A 21943-nucleotide genomic window follows, 5' to 3' on the forward strand; every position below is an offset into this window, starting at 1 on the left:
GTTGCAGTCTCTTTCAATTACAATTCTTCTGCAGATACCTTGTGTATGGGGGGCGGGAGGAGAAATTGCAGTCCATGTAACACAAAGGTTTTTTTCAACAGTGAATCTATGGAGTCCCATTTGCGTTGTACTCTGCTAGTGGAGGTTGCTCAGTTTAGTGAATCAGGAATTTGTATTTAAGCTAGTTGTATTCTGGGGGGAGGGTTGCAAAATTTCCCCTGTTAATTGAGCTCTGCCAGTTTAGTAGCAACAATAAGAATGTTAATGTAAACAAGGCTTCCATGGCATTGAAACTTTTGAAAAACGTCATTTAGACCAGTTTTGGGTTGGGGAGGAGGTGGTTTGGGAGAGTTTCTTGGCTTTATGCATTCCTTCTTTTATTGAATACCCACAGCTCCTGCATTTTTGTAACTATTATATAGCATACCATCTGTAGCCACAAGGGTGGGTTAGCACTCATATTCAGAGATCCTTCCATTCTCCCCTGGCCATGAATATTCACAATTGTTCTTAAGGCTGGTTTGGCAGCACATTGTACTGTGTTTGGTCACTGAGCTCTCACTCCTACTATACTTTTTAGATGCACTTTTATGTGCAAACCGCTACTCTTACCAGAAGTTTTTTAAACTGCTTGAGGCATGGTAACTTCTTTGTGACAAGTAAGTCTCCTGCAAATACCATTTAGGACATTTCTGTCTCAAAAGAAAACTGCTGTCAGTGGTTATTTTAGAACAGGGGTTCTCAAACTGGGGTTCGGGACCCCTCAGGGGGTCATGAGATTATTACATGGGGGGGGTCGTGAGCTGTCAGCTTCCACCCCAAACACCGCTTTGCCTCCAGCATTTATAATGATGTTAAATATATAAAAACGTGTTTTTAATTTATAAGAGAGGGTCACACTCAGAGACTTGCTATGTGAAATGGGTCACCAGTACAAAAGTTTGGGAACCACTGTTTTAGAACATCTGCTCATGTATAAATAAGATGAAGCGAACATATGCTTTTGAGTGTAGTTCCTAAAAGTTGCAACTAACTAATGTAGTGCCTTACACAGCTTTAGGTTCTTTCTAGTCAGAGAGTTCCTATTCTAGCTTTAGCCAAGAAATAAAATGAGTTCCTGCTTGACCTGATATCTCCTAGACCTCCACAAGTTTGTTTGCTGTGACTTTGTGAATAACTAATTTAATTACAAATTTGTTGCAGATTAACATGAGACTTCATTAGTTAGGATCAGATTTGTTCTGTATTCCGGGAGGCTAAATCAGTCTACTGTCAGACTTGTAAAAATGTTTTTGAGTAAGATCTATTTTAGTGGAAGACAAGGGAATCCAGCCTCTCTGCTATTTCTGTCATGATTCTATTATGGGAAACAACTTTCAAAGCCCCTGCCAGTTGCTCTAGAATGTCTGTCTGAAAGTGCTAAATAGTCAGTCCCAACTGTTCCTGATTATTTATAACTGGCTTCTTAGTTATCAATCAGGGCTTCAGCATCGTCCTTCCAGCATGCCTGTCTTTAGGATTCACTTGTACTTGTACTAAGCCTGTTGATCAAGTATATTTGACTTACAATATACTTGTTAACACCCTCAAAGAATGCTCATAGATTAGTGATGCATGACTTCCCTTTACAAAAGCCATATTGACTCATATTGTGTTTATCTGTGTCTGATAATTGTGTTCTTTACTATAGTTTCAACTAATTTGCCTGGTACTGAAGATAGCCTTACCGGCCTGTAATTGCCAGGATTGCCTCTGGAGACTTTTTTAAAAAATCTGCATTACATTAATTACCCTCTAGTCATCAAGTACAGAGCTGATTTAAGCGATAGATTACATACCACAGTTGTTAGTTCTGAAATTTCATATCTGAGTGCCTTCAGAGCTCTTGGGTGAATACCATCTGATCATGCTGACTTATTACTGTTTAATTTATCAATTTGTTTCAAAACCTCCTCTATTGACACCTCAATCTGGGACAATTCCTCAGATTTGTCATCTAAAAAGAATGGCTCGCATGTGAGGATCTCCCCCATATCCCCGGTAGTGGAGACCAATGCAAAGAATTTTCTTAACTTCTCCACAATGTCACATATGATGGCCTGATGTGTGGCACCCTCAATTACTGCAGTATCAGAAAAAGTTCATGAATTTTTCTGGGTGATCCATCTGCTAGTCATGAGGCTATGTAAATACCTGGATAGAACCTGGCCCTAGAGTGTAGAGTACTGTCAACGTAGCCTACTGACACTTATGTGATGGCAGAGTATTTGTAACAAAAAACTGCAGGAAATTCTGGCCTTGTTCATCAGACATGACACTGAAAGGACTAAACCATGTATTTTGTCTAACACTACAAAATACTGTAATTGTCTGCATATATTTTAAAGGGTTTTCTAAATTGGTTTCACTGCATAAATGAGTAAGTATGCATCTGCCTTCTATTTTTAAAATGGCTTGGCTATCAATCACAAGTTCACCTTTATGGATGTTTTAAAAAAAAAAAAAAAAGCACCTGAGTAAAAAACAACAATTTATATAGTATGCATTTTGTCCTTGGTAAATGCAGAATCTGGATTGCTGGGAGACGAGGGTAGTGGTGATACACAGCTGCTTTGTCACTAAATGTGTAGATTATGCACTTGAACAAGAGAAGCTGTTAGCAGCAGCTGACAATGTGTGTAAGAGGCTATTTCTAGTCCCTTGCACGTTTAAATTACTGCTTTTGCATGGCATTTTTCTGCTTTGTGTTGAAATGCTCAATGCTGTTTCTTTTTATCAGTGCCTCCCATGAGGTGAATCAAATGCTTTGCTTCTGAATAAGGCCAAATTATTACTGCTGCCTGAAGATTCTTTAGGTGACTTGCATACTTCATAACCTATCCTAAACAAATGCTTAAAGGGACTGGCAAAATTATAAATGCCATGTGCTAGTCTTGGGGAAGCAGATGCTCAAATTGTAACACGTTTACTTGTATTTTATTGCAGAGTTTTGAGAATTTAAATGCGATTTGTGGTTGAGTTTTCTTTTAAATACTTATGAGATTTCAAGAAATAATGAGAAGTTCTAAAGAAAAATACTGGAAGCAGCAATACATAACTATGACTCAGCCACTTTAGACCTGGTAATCTATTTTATTCAGGCAAAAGCTGGACATTTAATTTAAATATGATTTTTTTTTTTTAATACTGGCCAGTAAATCTAGAGTTTAACATTTTTAACTTGAGCAATACACCAAATGCAGTAATTAACTTGTTTCTTATACATTATTTTGTGTTAAGCAGATAGTTCACTACTGTTTTTAAAATAGTTTTACTTTTCCTTGTATGTAGTACTGGCTTGCAAACTTGAAAAGAATATCTCCCCTCTTACTTAAACAACAAAGAGTCTGGTGGCACCTTAAAGACTAACTTGTTTCTCTGTGATAAGTATTTATTTTTCCGAAGACTAAAGTGAGTGTGAAATTCACATGGTTAGTGGGAGCTGCTATGACACCTTCGAAAAAGGTGCCTGAGTGCTGCTCCCTTCACTGGATCATGGCTAGCAAGAATAGGGGAGGGAGGGAAGGCAGCGTCTGGTTTCATCCATTCCCCACTTTGAAAGGGAGGAGATGGGGAAAGAACAAATGGGTTCCAGAGACTGAAAAAGATGTAGGATGTGGGGTGGGTGGAGCTAATGTGATAATTGGGAGGCTTTTGAGGTCAGAGTGGAATTAAACACACAGGCAAAAATGAGATTAAGTGAATGGGCGGGGGGAGGGAAGAATGAGTGAGGTTGCCCCAAATTCCTCCTCTCCCTGGCTCGCTTCCAATACTTTTGTCCTGGTCTTCTCTCCCACCAGTCACCTTCCAGTGCTTCTGAGGGATTTGGGTGAAATATATCATCTGCATTTCTCCATTCCATTCACACTACTTAATGGGGGACACTGAGGGGAAAACAGTAATCTCTTTTCACCAGCAAGAAAATACTACACATGGAACTGCCTGCACCAAGCACTATTGTGAAGTCATTATCTTACTTTACTAGGAGTGAATGGACCAAGTTTAAGATTGGAGTAATATAAGCATAAACCCATTTGTTAAAATCCAAGAGGAGCCATTGGTCTATATTTTCTGAATATTTAGTACAATCTATTCTGTTTAACAGGAGTCCACTCAGCAGTGCACTTTAGTATGCAAAAACACTAAAGAATTCCAAAATGAGATTCTAAGATGAATTAATGTCTTGTAATTAACCTTAAAAGGATGCTGCCATCACTTTAAATTTATGCTTTTCCATTTTTATTTAAACTGTTTATAAAACATTTGAAGATCAAAATCTCTTTTTGGACATTTTGGCCAGTTTCCTTTGGGGAACACCGTATTTTGTGGTGGTTCTTCTAGTGCACAGGCAAAATGAGTCTGTGTGCACAACTTGGATGACAGCATCCAAGCGTAGCTTACAAAACATTAGGCAGAAATTTTGTGATATAGAGTTAATCTTCCTATAAAAAAATTGTTTTCTGGATTTTGTGGACATGAGATGGTCTCCTACCTAATATAACAATCTCTTGTACTAGAACTACATTTTTTGGCTTAAATAGTCTACTATTTAATATTAATTAATACTATTTAATACTAATACCATTAAGTCCTTGAGCAGCACAAATATCTTTATTAAAAAATAAGCTTAGTGATCATAATGCCATATTGACTTGAGTGAAAATTGAAGTTATCCATCCACAGATGCAATAGAGATCAGCAATGCAAGTTCTTTGAGTATTTTTCCATGTGGTCCCATTGTAGAAACATTTATCTTTTGCACATAAGCCCAGAATCTTTTAGCCAGCAGTGTCCACTGGGGCTGTGCAGTACACCCTGTATACTCTTTCAACCCCTACAGCAAGGTTATAAAAGATGGATCAGCCCCAACTGGCACTCAGTTCATTCACACTGCCTGTGGTAGCAAGTTGGAACATCAGGGGTCTTTCTGCTTCATTGTAGCTTTGACAGTTTAGGATTGTTATTAGTGCAATTTTGAATAGTTTTTTTTATTGTTTTTAGGCAACCGGTTTAATTAAAACCTAACATTTCTGTCTTTAGTCTTGCCTCTGTACTGAGAGTAAATCTGGTGGTGGAAAACAGGTCTTTGGACTTTAAATTCTACCTTACCTGAGATAGCTTTGCTGCTAATGATGCACATTCAAAATGTTTGCTTTGTTTAGAGGAGTCTCACATCTTTATCAAATATGTAATGCTTTTTTGAAGCATACACAGAGGTCTTATTGATGCTCATTTAAAATGTTTTTTAATGGAAAAATGTACGCGAAGTACAGCTGATTCTGAGGGGTCCCCTCAAGAGAAGTCTCTTCTCGTTTTGAACCCAGTTTCAACAAGTGCCCAAACTACTAGAGAGACAACTCTGGGAGACGAGATCTGCTGGCTCTGAGAGCTCATGCTGCTAGCATGCTTCAGAGAGGTCTTAAATCCCCTGGTTCTCATCTTTGTGGCATGATATGCCTTCCTCTTATACAGTGCAGACCTAGCCCTCTTAGCTTCCATGGAACCGTCAGCCTCTTCTATCAACTCCTTTTTTGGCTGCATTGAGGTCCAGAGTAAAATTGCTGCCACCTCCTACGGATCCTGCTGGAGAATCCTAATCATTTCATCAAGAGCTCCTGCAAACTGCTGAGTTAGAACCTCATATTGATGGGAAAGATCGAATAGAGCAGTGGTTCTCAACCTATTTACCATTGTGGGCCGTATATGCAGCTCTCTGTTATGTGGGTCACATCCACACAATACATATACAACTTGTATGGCCCTGAGGATGTGACATGGGCTGCAGTTTTGTGCTGATTGAGCTGCAGGTAGAGAACCACTGTAATGTAGGAATACAAGGATTAGCCTATTCTCTAGCCCAGGGGTAGGCAACCTTACAGAAGTGGTGTGCCGAGTCTTCATTTATTCACTTTAATTTAAGGTTTCGTGTGCCGGTAATACATTTTAACGTTTTTTTTAGAAAGTGTCTCTCTCTAAGTCTATATTATATAACTAAACTATTGTTGTATGTAAAGTAAACAAGGTTTTCAAAAAGTTTAAGACGCTTCATTTAAAATTAAATGAAAATGCTGATCTTATACTGCCAGCCTGCTCAGCCCACTGGGTGTGGGGGGTGTTCAGGGCAGAGGGCTGGGTGTTGGGGGGCTCGAGGTCAGGGCAGAGGGCTGGGTGGGTGGAGGTGCAGGGCACAAGGCTGGGTGTGTGTGGGGGGGTCAGGGCAGAGGACTGGGTGTTGGAAGCGACTCGAGGTCAGGGCAGAGGGCTGGGGTGTGTGTGGAGGTGCAGGGCACAAGGCTGGGTGTGTGTGGGGGTTCAGGGCAGAAGCCTGGGTGTTGGGGGTGACTCGAGGTCAGGGCAGAGGGCTGGAGTGTGTGGGGGGTGCAGGGCAGAAGGCTGGGGTCTCGGCTCATGGGGGTGCTCCCAGCCCCCTGCCCTGAGCGGCTCATGGCAGGGGGCTGGGAGGGATATGTCTTGTTCCATCCCCTTCCCCAAGGCCCATCCCTACCTCTCTGCCTGCTCTATGGAGCAGGGAGCATGCTGCACTTGGCTCAGCTCCCCCTCCCCCTCCAAGGGCCGTCGCCGGCAGGAAGAGGGATGGGAAGGAGGAGGTGCCAGAATGCACCATGCTGTGGGAAGAAGCGGGGGAGGGGGGAAGCTTGGCTGCCGCAGGACCAAGCTTCTGCCTCCTGCCCCCGCAGGGGAGAGCGGTGGGAGGGGAGGGCTGAGTGGGGCTGGGGGCCAGGACTCCTCTCACTGGGCAGGCAGCATGCCACTCAAAATCGGCTCGCGTGCAGTGTTTGGCATGCGTGCAGTAGGTTGCCGACCCCTGCTCTAGCCATATCTTTGGGCTTGTCTTCACTACCAGGGTAAGTGGACTTAAGTTACATTACTCCAGCTACGTGAATAATATAGCTGGAGTCGACGTAGCTTATGTTGACTTACCTGGGTGTCTTCACTGCACTGCGTCAATCGGAGATGCCCTCCGATCCATTTACTTTAATCTTCTCGGGGAGCTGGAGTACTGGGATTGACCGGAGAGTGCTCTGCCGTCAATTTAGCGGGTCTTCACTAGACCTGATAAATCGACCCTTACTGCATTGATTGCAACAGCGTCGATCTCCCCGTAGTGAAGATCAGCCCTTTGTCATCATTTGACAAGGTCATGACTCCATCTAATAAGTTCACTATAGACTATTGTAGAAATCTCAGAGTTATGAACACCTCAGGAATGGAGGTTGTTCGTAACTCTGAAATGTTCGTAACTCAGAACAAAACATTATGGTTGTTCTTTCAAACGTTTACAACTGAAATTAACTTAATAAAGCTTTGAAACTGTACTATGCAGATGAAAAATACTGCTTTTACCCATCTTAATTTAAATAAATGAAGCAGAGAAACAGGCTTCTTATCTTGTTAAATCTTTTTTAAACTTTCCCTTTATTTTTTTAGTAGTTTAACACAGTACTGTACTATATTTGCTTTTTTTTTCTTCTCTGCTGCTGCTTGATTACATATTTCTGGTTCCAAATGAGGTGTGTGGTTGACCGGTCAGTTCATAACTCTGGTGTTCCTAACTCTGACATTCTACTGTATTTCAGGTCCTCTCAGAACTTCCTTAAAAGAATGACAGATACCTTAGAGATTTCCTTAGAGGTCCAGGACAAATCTCATAAATTATTTGACGTGCACCTGGAGTCCTAGGGTTGTCTGGCTCTGCCTATTAACAAAAGTATTCTTGAGGCTGCTAACAACATGTGGCAGACCCCAGCTTCTATTTTGGCCACCTCTTAACAGGGCAAATTGCAGATACCAAGTCACCCCTAAGGGATCTGGTACTTTGGGTACACCCAGATACCTGGATCTTTGGTTGTAAGGGCAGTTCGTGAAAAACCTAAGTTTCTGGGTTCCCTAGGTCTACACTCAGGGATAAGGAGACCAAAAAGATGGATCTTTGGGAAAGAAAAGCTTACTCATCGGTTAGTTTGCGGATTTGTATAGCCAATTATCATGCCTTATTGGCTAAATATAATTTTCTGAGAGGGGACAAAGTTTTACAGCAGTCTGAAAGACCTCCTCAAGAGACCAGAAACTAATTGAATGCAGTGACATCAGAAAGTGAGTTGGTGAAGACAGCTCTACAAGCCTCAGTGGATACTTCTGACACTCCAGCCAGGTCAAACTGTGGTCACTAGGGGAAGAAAATTACAGCTGCAGTCATCAGGTATGCCAAAGAAGTTTCAGGCCATTATTGAAGACCTGCCTTTTGAGGCCATGACATTTTTCGTTCTAGAACTGATGAAGTGTTTCACTGTCTGAAATACTCCGGAGTGATGCTTTGATCTCTGAGTCTTTACACACTGTGTCAGAGAAAGCAAAGTGGCTTCATCATTCTCCAGATAAAAGCCTCTGGCATATCCTTATCAATGATGGGCTCCTGATTTTTTTTCTAGAAAAAGACCTGTTTCAGAAGAAAGCCTTCTTTCTCCAGGGATAGTGCACTCTTCATCAGGCCAGAGTTTGAATGTTTAATATTTTGGTTGAGTCCTTGACCAGTTATAGAGGATCTTTATCCCTTCTCTCTTCCCTTTGACACTTGCCTTTCTTTTTCTGTGGTTTCACGGGCTGCAATTACTATCAACCAGAGGTCTCAGAAATTGTCTAGAAAGGATACTGAATTCAATTTCAGCCTCTGACAACTCTGCTCCGCCACCCCATGCCTTTTCACGGATTCTTCTGATGAAATCCTGCTGTGCTTGGAAATACTGTTCCTTGATTGGGTGCAGTAGGGGAGGTGTTTCCAGAGTTTCAAGGCAAAGGGTTCCGTTCCCACTACTTCCTCATACCAAAAAAGAAAGATTGATGGTGTTCAATTTTAGATCTTAAACATCTCAACAAGTTCATCCATAATCCCTTCTTTGATCCTATGAATTGTTTTGTTACTGTGGACTTGCAGAATGCTTACTTCCATGTGTCGATTCATCCAGCTCACAGGGGTATCTATGTTTTGTGGTCAACAGACTTCACCATCAATTCAGAGTTCAAGTGTTCAGCCTTTCTACAGCTCCAAGGATGTTTACTAAAAGCCTGCATATGGTAGCAGTTCACCTAAGAAGACAGGGCCTCCCTGTGTATCACTCTCTAGGTGATTGGCTTATTCAAGGTCAGTCAGTTCAACAGGGATGTTTTGCACAGTTCTACAGTTGTTATTCAAGCTTCAGGATCAATCAAGACAACTGCTCTCACCAGCATTTAGCCTACATAATTCATAGGGGTGGTCCTACATTCCAGTTGCAAGGGCATACATTCCTTAGGAGAGATTTTCTATGATGAATCCCTTCATTTCTTGCCATTGGGCTCATCCAAGAACCACATCAAGTCTGCCTCAGTTGGGTCATGTGGCAGCTTGTACTTATGTAACTCTGTAGGCAAGATTATGAGGCTTCTTCAAGGTTGGCCATGGACGGTTTATCAGCTGAACAGATACAAAGTTGGATTTACCTTTAGAAGTTCTTCAGAAGGTACTATAATCTCTCCTTTGATGGACAGATCCTCTAAAATGTCTCCCAGGATATTATCCACCCTCTTCAAATACCCTAGTGATGGACATGTCCAAAATACGCTAGAGTGCACATTTAGACTCTTTCCAAATTCAGAGTATATGATCCCAAGTAGAGTCTTGATCGCAGATAAATATACTAAAGTTCAGAGCATTTTGACTAGCCTACCAAGGCATTTCTGCCCCCCTTCAGAGCACCTCTGCTCAAATCTAGATGGAGAATACAACAGCTGTGCACTATATAAACAGGCAAGGGGGTGGGTGGGTCAAGGTTATCCCTTTTTAAGTCAGAAAGTGAATCACTGGATCTCTTAGGGGAGAGAGAACAGTAAACTGGAAACAATTAGCTTATTGTTATAAGTTATTCTTCCATTCAGTTGAATTGAGGGGCTTGATCTACCCAAAAGCACATATTTCAGTTTTCCATTGGCCCTTTTAAATTTTGGGGAGGTATTTCTTTTTACTGCAGGTGCTTATTCAGTAACTATATAACTTAAGTATCATCGCAAGTTTTCTATCCATCCAAAAGGTGGCTTCGATCTTCAGAAAAGCCCATCTTTCCAAAGCCTTTTCTTGGAATTCCTTAATTTCTTCTTTAGCACTCTTAATTAAATATACACTAAAAGAATTGTTTAAGAAGTCTCTTGGATCAACTTTTTGTTAATGCTTAAACTACTTAACAGGATAAAGTTTTCTCATATTTGTTGTAACTTGGTGATTATCTTCTGGAAGCTTTAGTCTTCTTTCTTCTTAAACTCTCCTCAAATTAAAAGTAATTTGACCGATAGGTTAGGGGGAAGTTTTGCTTAAGACTGTTAGCTGCTGCCTTAGACAGACTGGAAAATGTATGTTCCTCCCAGCCTGTGGTCACTTCTATAACATAGATGAATAAATATTTTGCTGCCCCTAATATTTAAAACTGCGTATTTTGTAGAGCTGTGTGTAGTCTCTGTTCTTCGTGTGGTCTTTTGTTGTTGGTCAGTATGCAACTGAAGTAGTCAAATTTTGTTCACTAGCTGTATACTATATGCCGTGGAGTGGATATATATACAAAAAATCCTGGCATAGAAACAGATTGCAGTTTGGAAAGCCGAATAGAAAGCAAAATTAGATGGGTATGTGAATGTAATGATACCGTACATATTACACAATGCTCTATAAGTGAACAAAAATCATAGATATCTGAGACTAAGTGACTTTTTTCTTTAAAACAAACACCATGCATATACTTTAATTCTTAATATTTGTTCACCTTATTACATAAGTACAAATAAAAGAACATTGTTTGAATTAGGTAAACAAGATGTTCAGTGATGCAGTATACATTGTCATGTCACTGTATTTTTCCCTTCAAACCCTTAAAAGGAAACACTTAATACTTAAAACCACTGACTCAAATCCGTTGTATAACCACTCCAGATACTTACTTTTTTCAAAGCAGCATGGCAATGCTGAGGTATTTATGGTATGATATTTGAGGTAGTAGGAAACTGGAAAAGGAATTACTGCTCTTCAGGATAATAAATCCTGAAGATAAAATAGTGTCTCTTCACCTCCATGTTGTCTGCAAAGTAAAGTGTCTCAAAGATAAATTCAGGACTGGCTTGATCCTTTTTTATCTATTTTAAATTAAAGCAGAGCATGAACAGTATGTGATGATGCTAGACATGACTGTATGCTTGAACTAAATACTCTCAACTACCACTGATTTAAAATCTGTAGAAGATTTTCATTAATTGTGTCTTTGGAAAAATAATTTAAGTGAATTTCAGAACAAATTTGTATTTAGCAGTACACCCCTTCTTTTCCCAAGCAAACAAAAAAGCTCATTTCACAATCCATCTATTGCTTTTCTTTGATTATTACTTCTGATACTGTTTTCTGATAACCAGTAAACATGTTTGGTTTTTAATATGCTTTTGTAATGTAGGAAAATATTTTTCAGATATTTACTACTTAGTGTGTTGGCACATGCTCAGAGTCCCTGCTCTCTACTACCTTTATCATATTAATGATATAGCAAGGGATGCAGAAAGCCTAGGATTTCACAGGAGGGGGAAACCGCTGACATTAAGGTACACTACTGTTTATTTTTATCTTCAATAAAGGTCAGTCAAGCCTTTCTTAATAGTGGTATCCCAAAAGCAAACTTTGGCATTCCTCTAGTACATGGGTATATGTTGCAAGGATAGAATTGTATAACTCCATTTAAATTAATGGGACTTTAGCGTGTTGAAAGACGAATAGATCACAATTTTTGGCGGATTGGAACTTCCAACCACTACTGAAGTGCAGCAATGACCAACAGACTACAAAAAGTTTGTAATGTAGTTGAGGTCCACAATTATATAAGAGTGGAGAAGTAGGGTATTAGGAAGTGTTTGGGCATTGCTAGGGCTGCAGTGGACAAGTTAGAGATATTTATTGCTAGAAAATAACCAGTCCATGGATCTTTTCTCAACACGCCTTCCTGACCAATAAAAGCAGTTAGTGCTCTAGACAGCTGATTGTCATAATTTATCTTTGGATTATGCCCTACAGCTTATTTTAAGACTGAACAGACTGCTGAAATCAGATCAGCTTGACTGGTCATCCAGTCTTCCTTCAGAAACCTGTGCCCCTATTCCATAACAGCTGCAAACGCCATTCTCCTGAAATGCTTCTTTCTACCTTTTTAAATACGAGCCTACATGTCACTCTGTGAATTTGCTAGCCCTGGAGTAAAACTGGTTCTCTCAATCATGGTATTGTGTGGTCCAAGATACAAAGAGCCATCAGTTGTAACTGGTGCATAACCATGCAACATTTCTTATGAAGCACCAAACTCCACTTTTAAGTTGACAGAGGGACATTGCAGAGGAAGGATATTACAATGGGGTGATGGTCCACAGACTCCAGACCCACAGCATATTAAACTTTCCTGTGTGCCATCTTAGTTGTCACTGCTTGTCACATAAGCAAAGTTTCAGTCCAAAGTCTATTATAAACTCTTATAACCAGGGTATTGTAAAGGAATTGCTGACAAAACATCTATTGCAATAACTCAAATAGTGCTATTCTTACAGTAACATAGTATCAGCATAATGCTTAACAGCACAAAAATGTTGCATTAATGCATCAGTATACATTATTTATACAATGATGGTTGCAAGGTAGTTAATTTCCTTCCCTTAATGAAGTGGAAATTTTGGTGTATTAGAGAATTTGATAAAAGCTTTTAAAATTTAAACCTGTGAATTATAAATTCCTAAAAAGTGCTCAGCACTCCCCAAATGCCACTTGTTCTGTTCTTTTAAAGAAAGTATATAACGGAGTTACAAAGAGTGATTTAGAGATTTGGAGAAATCTTCTGCCACTGAAGAAAAAGGTGCAGTTTGAGAATCCCAGTCGACTTTACAGACAAAGAAACACGCTTGAGCAGCTAAAATGGGAAAGCAATACGCATGTGGCTGAAAATCCAAAACAGTTATTTGTTTTTCTACTGCAGTGAAGTTCTGGTTAAAGTGACCATGGTTTGATAAGAAACTAGTGTTGAAGCTGTCAGCAATAGAACACATTTTTGATGACTGAGAGTGCTGACAGCATAATAGGCTTCTATGGAGATGATTATAATACGGAGTGACTATGACTTTGGGACATGTTATTTTTCAACATGGGTAAACTGCAGAATGCTAAAATCTCCATTGATCCCGAAGCTACAAAAAAGATTAGATTAGTGGAAAATGCTGACATGCAAAATCTGTACTGTGAATGTTTCAAATGAAGTTTTCAAATAACTCTTGCTAATCATATGTCTTCTTGCTCTTTCTACTGCTCAGTGCTTTTTCTCAAGCCAGGAACTAAATAATTACTCCTCTTTTGTCATCAGTGGAAAAGATTAAATGAAAGCATAAATTCTTGTTCTGTATTTTTTTCAAGACCTAACTGATTTAGTCTGCATAGTGCTGCTGATATGGGATTATGCTAACTACAGTGAATAAAAGGGATGCCATCAAATTGAAAATCACATTTCTATCCAAAAATGCTGTACCTACTATTGTAACAAATAATCCCCAAAACTAATCTCTTCCAATGTTAGTAAATAAGAAAATATTAACACTATGGTGCTATCAGATTGCATGCTGCTACTCTTTGTGTGCATAAAGAAAGAAGAAGGAAGCAGTAGGGATATCTGGTGTTGCTCTTGGGTGCATATAAAAGACCTTTCTAAATATAAACAGGTTAATAGAAAAACTCTTCACATTTTAAAAAAGGGTTTTACTGTATTGTAGTGCATTTGGCTGAGCAATGGCTGAAAATCAGGGTTTTGTGAAGTGGTTTTTGCTTGGATTAGAAATCAGTAACAGTGTCAGGATATTGTCATAGGCCTTGTCTTTACTGGGATCTTAACTCAAGCTGGCTAACTTGAGTTAAGAGCACAACTTTTTCTTTTTGTAGTGAAGACATGGCCTTAGTTTTAAGCTGTTAATTTAGAGAACTTATACAAATCCTTTTCTCAGCAGTAGGAATAAAATTCACACAGGCAGCACTCTTTTTGCAGAAGCCTGAGATCAGGTATCTGTGCCCTATTCTAAAACAATTCCCTACCTTTGTTTCTCTCCAAGGACTCTCACGAACTCATAGCAAAATGCACAAAATATGTCCCAGTCCCGGAATCTGAAACATCGAAAACACCATTTGAGCTGAAAATACCCTTCTGGACTGTGTGATCTTGCCAGGCAGTTCTAAACATCAGCCTCCTCCTTTGTCTAAAGCTGTTTTTATTATACAAAGGAGCTTCACTTGAGTGCTTAATGTACCCATTGATTTTAATGAGCTCTGATTTTCTTTGCCCTAAAAAGGGCATACTATTTAAATAGTGATCAGAAAATAATTACAAACTTTCTTGTTAATTAAAAAAATTGAAGTGCCTTTTAGTAAAAAGAGAAACTGAGATAACTTTTGCTCTCGACTTGCTCCCAGATTTTCTTCCTCCAAAACATGTATTGGATGTTGATTAAATTTTTAAGATTGTGCTTTCAGCATGTTTGAAATGGCAGCTGAAACCAAGTAGAGGCTATCAGTTTATATTTATCTAGAGGCTTTCCACATTAGCATTACTTGGAGCAGGAGTAGAAATTCACTTTTCAAGCAAAGAATGAAAAAATAAATCTGTTTAATCTGAAAGCTGATCTATTTTCAGCAGCCTGTTCAGAGTTAAAAATGCCTGATGCATACACAAACAGGAATAGATTATCTGTTTCTGCCTGGAGCAGTTTTTACGTGTATTGCCTCTTAATCCTGAAACTGACAAATTCAGCTCTGTGTACCTTGAAAGCTTGTCTTTCACCAACCTAAGTTGGTCCAATAAAAGATATTGCATCATCCCCTTTGTTTCTCTCAAATTCAGTATACTGCTTATTACTTATCTGATACTTATTTTAGTTTTAATTTTATGTACTGTAGGTGTCATGAAACAATATATACTGCCACAGAAAATTTTACAAATACAACTCTTACTTCCATTGTCAAAAGCTCATCTATGTAAATCATATCATTACTGGTTCATGTGATTAGTATTATAATTATGTTAAATTAAAGCCTCGTCTATACTATGAATGCTTTGCTGGTATAGCTGTACTGGCAGAGCCCCAGTACAGAGGCAGCTTTTGCTGACACAGGGTGTTTTTCTATTGGTATAATAAATACCACATTACCAAACAAGAGTAGGTACATCATGTGCAGTGTTGTTGTAACCTTGTTGGTCTTGTGATACTAGAGAGACAAAATGGGTGAGGTAATATCTTCTGTTGGACCAACTTCGGTTGGTGACAGAGACAAAGGCTATGTCTGCACTGCGCAGCTTACAATGGCGCAGCGGTGCCGCTGCAGCCGCACCATTGTAAGGTGCACTGTGTAGCTGCTCTTTATTACCAGGAGAGAGCTCTCCAGGCGACAAAATAAAACCACCTCCAAAGAGGGGTGGTAGCTTCATCACCAGGAGCATGGCTCCCGCCGACGAAGCATTGTCCACACCAATGCTTTTTGTCATTAAAACTTTTGTTATTCGGGGTGTGTTTTTTCACACTCCCGAGTGACAAAAGTTTTAACAACGAAAGTGGCGCTGTAGACAAAGCCAAAGTTCTAAGCTACACAGACCCCTTCAGGTCTGGGAAAGGTACTTCAGGCATCACAGTTAAATACAAGGTGGGACAGATTGTTTAGCCTAGGTATTTAGCACATATTCTAAGAGATTATTCAAGGTAGAATGGCCTGTTAACATGTTTGCAATCATAGGACAAAAAAGTCCAAGATTTTTACTGTCTAGCAGAATAATGAAATTAAGGCCTTGTCTACTCTACACAGTTTTGTTGGCAAAAGGCAGCTTTTGCTGGCAATACAGTGGAGGTGTACACACTAGAATGCTCCTTTTGTCGCCAAAACAGGAGAGTTTTGCCGACAAAATAAAACCACCTCGACAAGCATAGAGCTTTTTGTAGCAAAGTTAAAGCGACAAAGCATCAGTGTAGACACTGCCGTTCATTATATCGTCATAACTGGCCTCCTCCAGTATCCCACAATGCCCACTGCAACTTCTCTGCTCACTGTTTTTGAACTCCACTGGCCTGCATTCCAGCTACAGAGGCATGCTCCCCTTCCATTTTAAATCTCTAGGAAGTTCTGACAGCTGAGCATGCCACTCCGGCAGCTAACAGCAAATCATTAATGTGAAATCTTGCTCTCCCCGGCATTAGGAACACAGTGGTCGACAGGCAGGCAGGGGCGGGTGGGTGTGAGGGTGTATGTGTGTCTAGATCCGGGGAGAGCGTGGAAATGCATACATAGGAGAGATTTCCCTTGCATCACAGTTATAGAGCAGTGGTTCCCAAACTTTAACAACTTGTGAATCCCTTTCACTAAAATGTCAAGTCTCACGTACCCCCTCCTAAAAATGAATATTTCCAGGGATTTTCTCCTTTACCTGAGTATACATTATAAAAAGCAGTGATCTTGGAAATATAAAATGTGTTTTTATGACATGCTTATTACACACTATTTATTATCAATTATTATTTATTATTACAGTATTTTTATTACATTATGAAAATGGCAACACTCTTCCAAGATCTCACTTTAGTAGTTTGTATCACTTTGAATAAGCCTGTTGTAAGACAAGGCTCCTATGTTTCATCAAGGAGTATCAGATGTGAAACAGCATAAAGGTATTTAAGAAGCCAACTCAGAGTTCCTGCTACACAAGCATTCAGGTCTTGAGCAGTCCAGGTTAACAACGCACTTTACAGACGAACAACAAAGCTTAAACTTGTTCTTCAAAATAATTTTAAAAACAATACTAGCTGCCTTTATTTATTTTAAAAACAGCAAAAAATATCCACCTCCTTTTCCATTTCTTATACGGAGTTTTGAAGTTTAAATCTTCTCAGTGTGATAGATGCGCTTGCTTTGATCTGCTTAGCTCTTAGAAGTCCAGAGGCTCCGGGCTGCTGGCCCCATGCTGCCTGGGGTTCCTCTGGACACTCTGTCCGCCATTAGGGAATTTTTTCCCAAGAACCCCCTGTAACACTTCGTGAACCCCAGTTTGAGAACCACTGTTAGAGTCAACCTGTGTGGTGGTTTTTTTTTTTTTTTTTTAAGCTTTGAACAAATTACTCAGTATACTTAGCTCTGTGTAAAATAACAATGGTGCTCTTGGGGCCAATAAATGATTATTTTTTAAATTGTATTTATTTCTTTTGTAGTAAAATAAGAACTAAATGTCTATACAGGAAGCTAAATAGCAAGCATGTTTCCTGCAGGAATAGAATGAAAATACTGGACCTTTACAAACTGAAATCCTTGCTCAATGGCCTATGTGAAATCAGTTTGGTAGTTTAACTTCCATTCTTACTGGACAGTGAACCACATCATTGAGACCATGACCAGAACTGATACCCTTACTGGCCATAACAGTAGAGAAGCCACAGATTGAAAAAAATATGGACAATGAACTAACTTCTAACCCCTAGCAATCATTCCTCCATATCAGAGTTGGCAAACAGCACAAGGATATTAGCAATTTGCTGCTTGTGTTTCCTTATTCTATGGATAAAATGAGAATTTTGGTCTTCTGTGCTATCAATATGACACAAGTTATTGCATTACATTTGCACTAAAATAATATGGAGGGCCTGACTGTTCCATGTTGACAGTAAACATCCCTAACACTTTTCCTGAGAGTTTGCCCATGTGTCTACGGCCAACATTTCCTCTCCCCTTCAGTTTTGTGCAGAATGCTGTCGCTGTCCTCCATTTCAGAAGGGGGGTACATTTCAGTTGTGTCATAGGCATCCTCTGGAATTAACATTTCCACATAAAATTTAGGAAGGATGCACCATGGTCTCCTCTGTTGCTGAGCTGCCATGGTGCAGCATGGGAGACCCTGGCTGCAGTGCATCATGGAAGATTTTGTCTCTCTGGGAAGAGAATGGGACATGAGACAACAAAGTAGCATTTCTGAAATGAAATTTTTTGGGTTTTGGCTACATTTCTTTCATTTTCAACTGAAAACCAACAACTTTTTGGTTTTTATGAAAAGCCAAAATTTTCCAAGGAAAGGAGACTTTGCGAAAAACTTTTTGTCAAAAACACAATTTTCCATCAAACAGTTGATGGAAACTTTTTGGCCAGCTCAGCTGATAACCAGTTATAGCTGTGACATTTCAGTGATTGCATGTTGGGGGAAAATGTATATCAGTAATATAAATGTGGATTTGTATATTTTGATATGTGAGCACTTCAGTAAATACAAGTATTAAATATTCTGGAGCTCCACACATCTGAATTTCACATTGCATATTTTAATCAAAAACAAATCAGTTTAAAATAAATAAATAAATAAAACAAAAGATCCATTTTAAGCAGAGATGGCTCAGAACTCAATTTCCAGGCAGAGGAAGGAATTCGTATTCAGTTTCTCAAATATGAACCACCTCCTTTTAGTTTAGTTGTGGAAAGAAGAAACCTTTATTGAGACTCAGGTGGAGCTAAAATATGAGAATGACTGCCATGATTCTGGGAAGCTTGAAAAGTTCATCTTATGAGGAGATTGTCTATTTTTGGTCAGAAGAATGTGAAAATAGCTCATGAGATTTTGGCACCATTAAACCTGAACACTCCCTGTGTTTCTAGTTCAGACACTGGCATAAATCTTATTTGGACATGCATCTGAACACCACCTAATGTTTTCTTGGCTGTATCTGAAAATCAGAGAAAGGCAGAGGATAAGTTTAAACCCCAACCATCCTTGAGGATATTTAAAAATCCTTCAAGACGGTCTGTGAGATGCACTGAATAATTGCATACAACTACATAGGGCATGGCTGAGAGCTCTGTTGCCTAGCAGCCAAAGCTATACCTTCCAAACCACATGTTGTGGTGTCATAGCCTAGAGGGAATAATATGGTCTGTCCCAGAGACTTGCCAATTATAGCCATTTAAGCACAGGTTGATATAATTATGAAAAGATGGTGCATGATGGTTGTCAAAGTACATATTAGCTTTTCATTAAAAGGCTTGGTTGGCATTATAATTCAAAATGGTCTTCTGTTTTTCCTGATACAAAATACATATTTGATATTTAATTTAAATTGCATCTTGTGTGATCTAAAACTTCCTTGTGCAATGTTAGCTTAAGCATGGAGCAAGTGGTCTTCATGGATATTTTCTAGTTAACTTTTGTATAGTTAGAGTTCAGGGAACACCTTCTGCCACAGGGTTCTATTCAATCAATGCAAATAAAAGTTCGTGCTTGGGAGTCCATGTGAGCAAGGAGTATCTCAGAGATCTTAATTTACAGATTAGTAATTCTAACAAACACGAACAACCTTAAATACTGAAAAGAGGATAGATTTTATGCAATGGATTTTAGTAGTAACAATACTTCACACATTCAGAACACTTTAAACATTAATTCTAAAATAAATAGTGTAGGTTTCCTATCTCAATGTGGTTCTCTCTTGACTCTTTGCTTCCCTAAATATTTTGATGAATGTGATTTTTTTTTATTAATTTAACTTTGGCAGATATAGATGTTTTATTCAATTCTATCTAAGTTCTTATGTGCTTATCAGTGTAGTATTTGAATTTAACTTCAGTTATTGAATCACAACTTTTAATTATAGTGGAAACCTGATTTCTGGAGGTCTTGGATGTCCAAAACCTTTCAATAATTGGGGGAGGCATCAAATCAGCAGGTTTGAAGTCCTATGTTAGCCAGGTTTTTTTTGAGAAGCTGATTGGGTGGCCCAGCAGAGCCAATGGGGGAGGGCAGTCATGATCCCAAAGCAAAGTGCGTAGAATCTCATTTTCAGAGACTCCATGTAGTCTCCGTATTTGGCAGAGGTAATATGCTCTAGAAGAGTGAGGCAGCACAGGTTTTGTGTTTGTGGCGAATTTTTCTGACTGCAGTATATAGGGCACAGAAGTCAGGAGAGGTCCTGACTAACCAGGACTGCATTTGTAGTCTAGCAGCTGAACAGAACAAGCCAAGGGTTTTGTGTTTAGGGTAATTTTTAATTGGATCATAACTACAAATACAATATTTACCATATCCAAAAATGGCATTCGGGTCTTGCTGCCACAAGTTCAACAGAATCTTTACTGTGAGGTAAGAAAATCAGGAGCATCTGTGTAGATTCCAATAAGAATCATCCCAAACCTTTCCCCAAATCTTGAAGTAAATATTTGCTGTTTGTTTTCCATGGAAGGCATTCAGATACTGTGGTAATGAGGAGCAGTATAAAAAACTAATATGTATAGATTTTTTTTTTCTTTTCTATCTTCTATGCTGTGTGTTCCATCCAGGAAAGAAAGCACTCTAAAAAAGACTGGTCAGACAAAATGTCCAAATGAATTTTGCAAACCAAAAATATTCATACAACGTATGGACAAGCATCCACATTTTGGAGTGCTTAGCTTAATCTCTGAACTTTGAGGTTATTTAATAACCAGTGGAAATATTGGTTAGAACCAGAATATTCTTAACATTTGGGGCTAATTTTTCAGATTGAAGTATAAAGGGTACTGAAGTCTGCCTATGAGTTTAAACACCATGCCTCCACCCCCAAAAAATGAATTGACCAATGAAATATGATTAGTGGTGGAAGGCGAGGGAATACTATAGTCCAGGGGTGGGCAAACTATGGCCCGGGGGCTGCATCTGGCTCTTCAGATGTTTTAATCTGGCCCTTGAGCTCCCACCGGGGAACAGAGTCCAGGGCTTGCCCTGCTCTGGGGCTCTAGCCACGGAATGGGGTCGGGGGCTTGCCCTGCTCTGTGTGTGCTGTGTCTCCGCGCGGCTCCTGGAAACAGCAGCATGTCCCCCCATCCGGCTCCTACATGTAGGGGTAGCCAGGGGGCTCCGCATGCTGCTCCTGCTCCTGCCCCAAGCGCTGCTCCTGCAGCTCCCATTGGCTGGGAACCAAGGCTGCAGGGACGGGGCAGCACAGAGCCGCCTGGCCACGCCTCTGCATAGGAGCCAGAGAGGGGACGTGTCGCTGCTTCCAGGAGCTGCTTGAGGTAAGTGCCTTCCAGAGTCTGCACCCCTCACCCGTCCCGCGCCCTAACCCCCTGCCCCAGCCCTGATCCCCTTCCCCTTTCTCTGAACCCCTCTGTCCCAGCCTGGAACAACCGCCTACACCCCCAGCCGGAGCCCTCATCCCCCCCCCCCGCCCCACACCCCAACCCACTGCCCCAGCCTGGAGCCCCCTCCTGCATCCTGAACTCCTCATTTTTGGCCCCACCCCGGAGCCTGCACCCCCAGCTGGAGCCCAGACCCCCCTTCCTGCATCCCAACTCCCAATTTTGTGAGCATTCATGGCCTGCCATACAATTTCCACACCTGGATGTGGCCCTTGGGCCAAAAAGTTTGCCCACCCCTGCTATAGTCTCTTCCAAGTGTTCAGTTTCACGATTGGGGTGGGGAGCATTTGATAGGACAGATCAACTGCCAAACAGAACACATTTCTAATTGGGATAGTGAACAGATTTTACTTCTTACTGGGCAGGTTCATTATAAGGTGAAGAAAACACGATAGCTGCACAGATTGGAAAATAAAATGGAGATAACATGAAGACAATGATGAATACATATTCTCAATCCATTACAAGTCTGGGCACTCAAATTTCATGTGATACTGTGATTGGTCAGTTTAAACAGAATTAATCAATATATAAATTCAGCTATTAAATTTTTTCAAAGATTAATCAGTTTGATGTATAGGCAGCAAGTTACTGTAGTGCTAACACAATGAACTGTATGGCTTTTGTCGACATATGCCATAGATTTTAATCAGTGTCTCAGTAGATCAC

At 40.0% G+C, this 21943-nt stretch overlaps 1 protein-coding gene across 9 annotated transcripts in view; it reads left to right on the top strand.

Moving 5' to 3' along the window:
• The window catches only part of CPEB3 (cytoplasmic polyadenylation element binding protein 3), a 183171-nt gene that overhangs the window by 127724 nt on the left and 33504 nt on the right, over positions 1–21943 (top strand). The window lies entirely within an intron of this gene.

The sequence above is a fragment of the Trachemys scripta genome, chromosome 7 (genome assembly GCF_013100865.1).
Source record: "Trachemys scripta elegans isolate TJP31775 chromosome 7, CAS_Tse_1.0, whole genome shotgun sequence".
Taxonomy (NCBI): Eukaryota; Metazoa; Chordata; order Testudines; family Emydidae; genus Trachemys; species Trachemys scripta.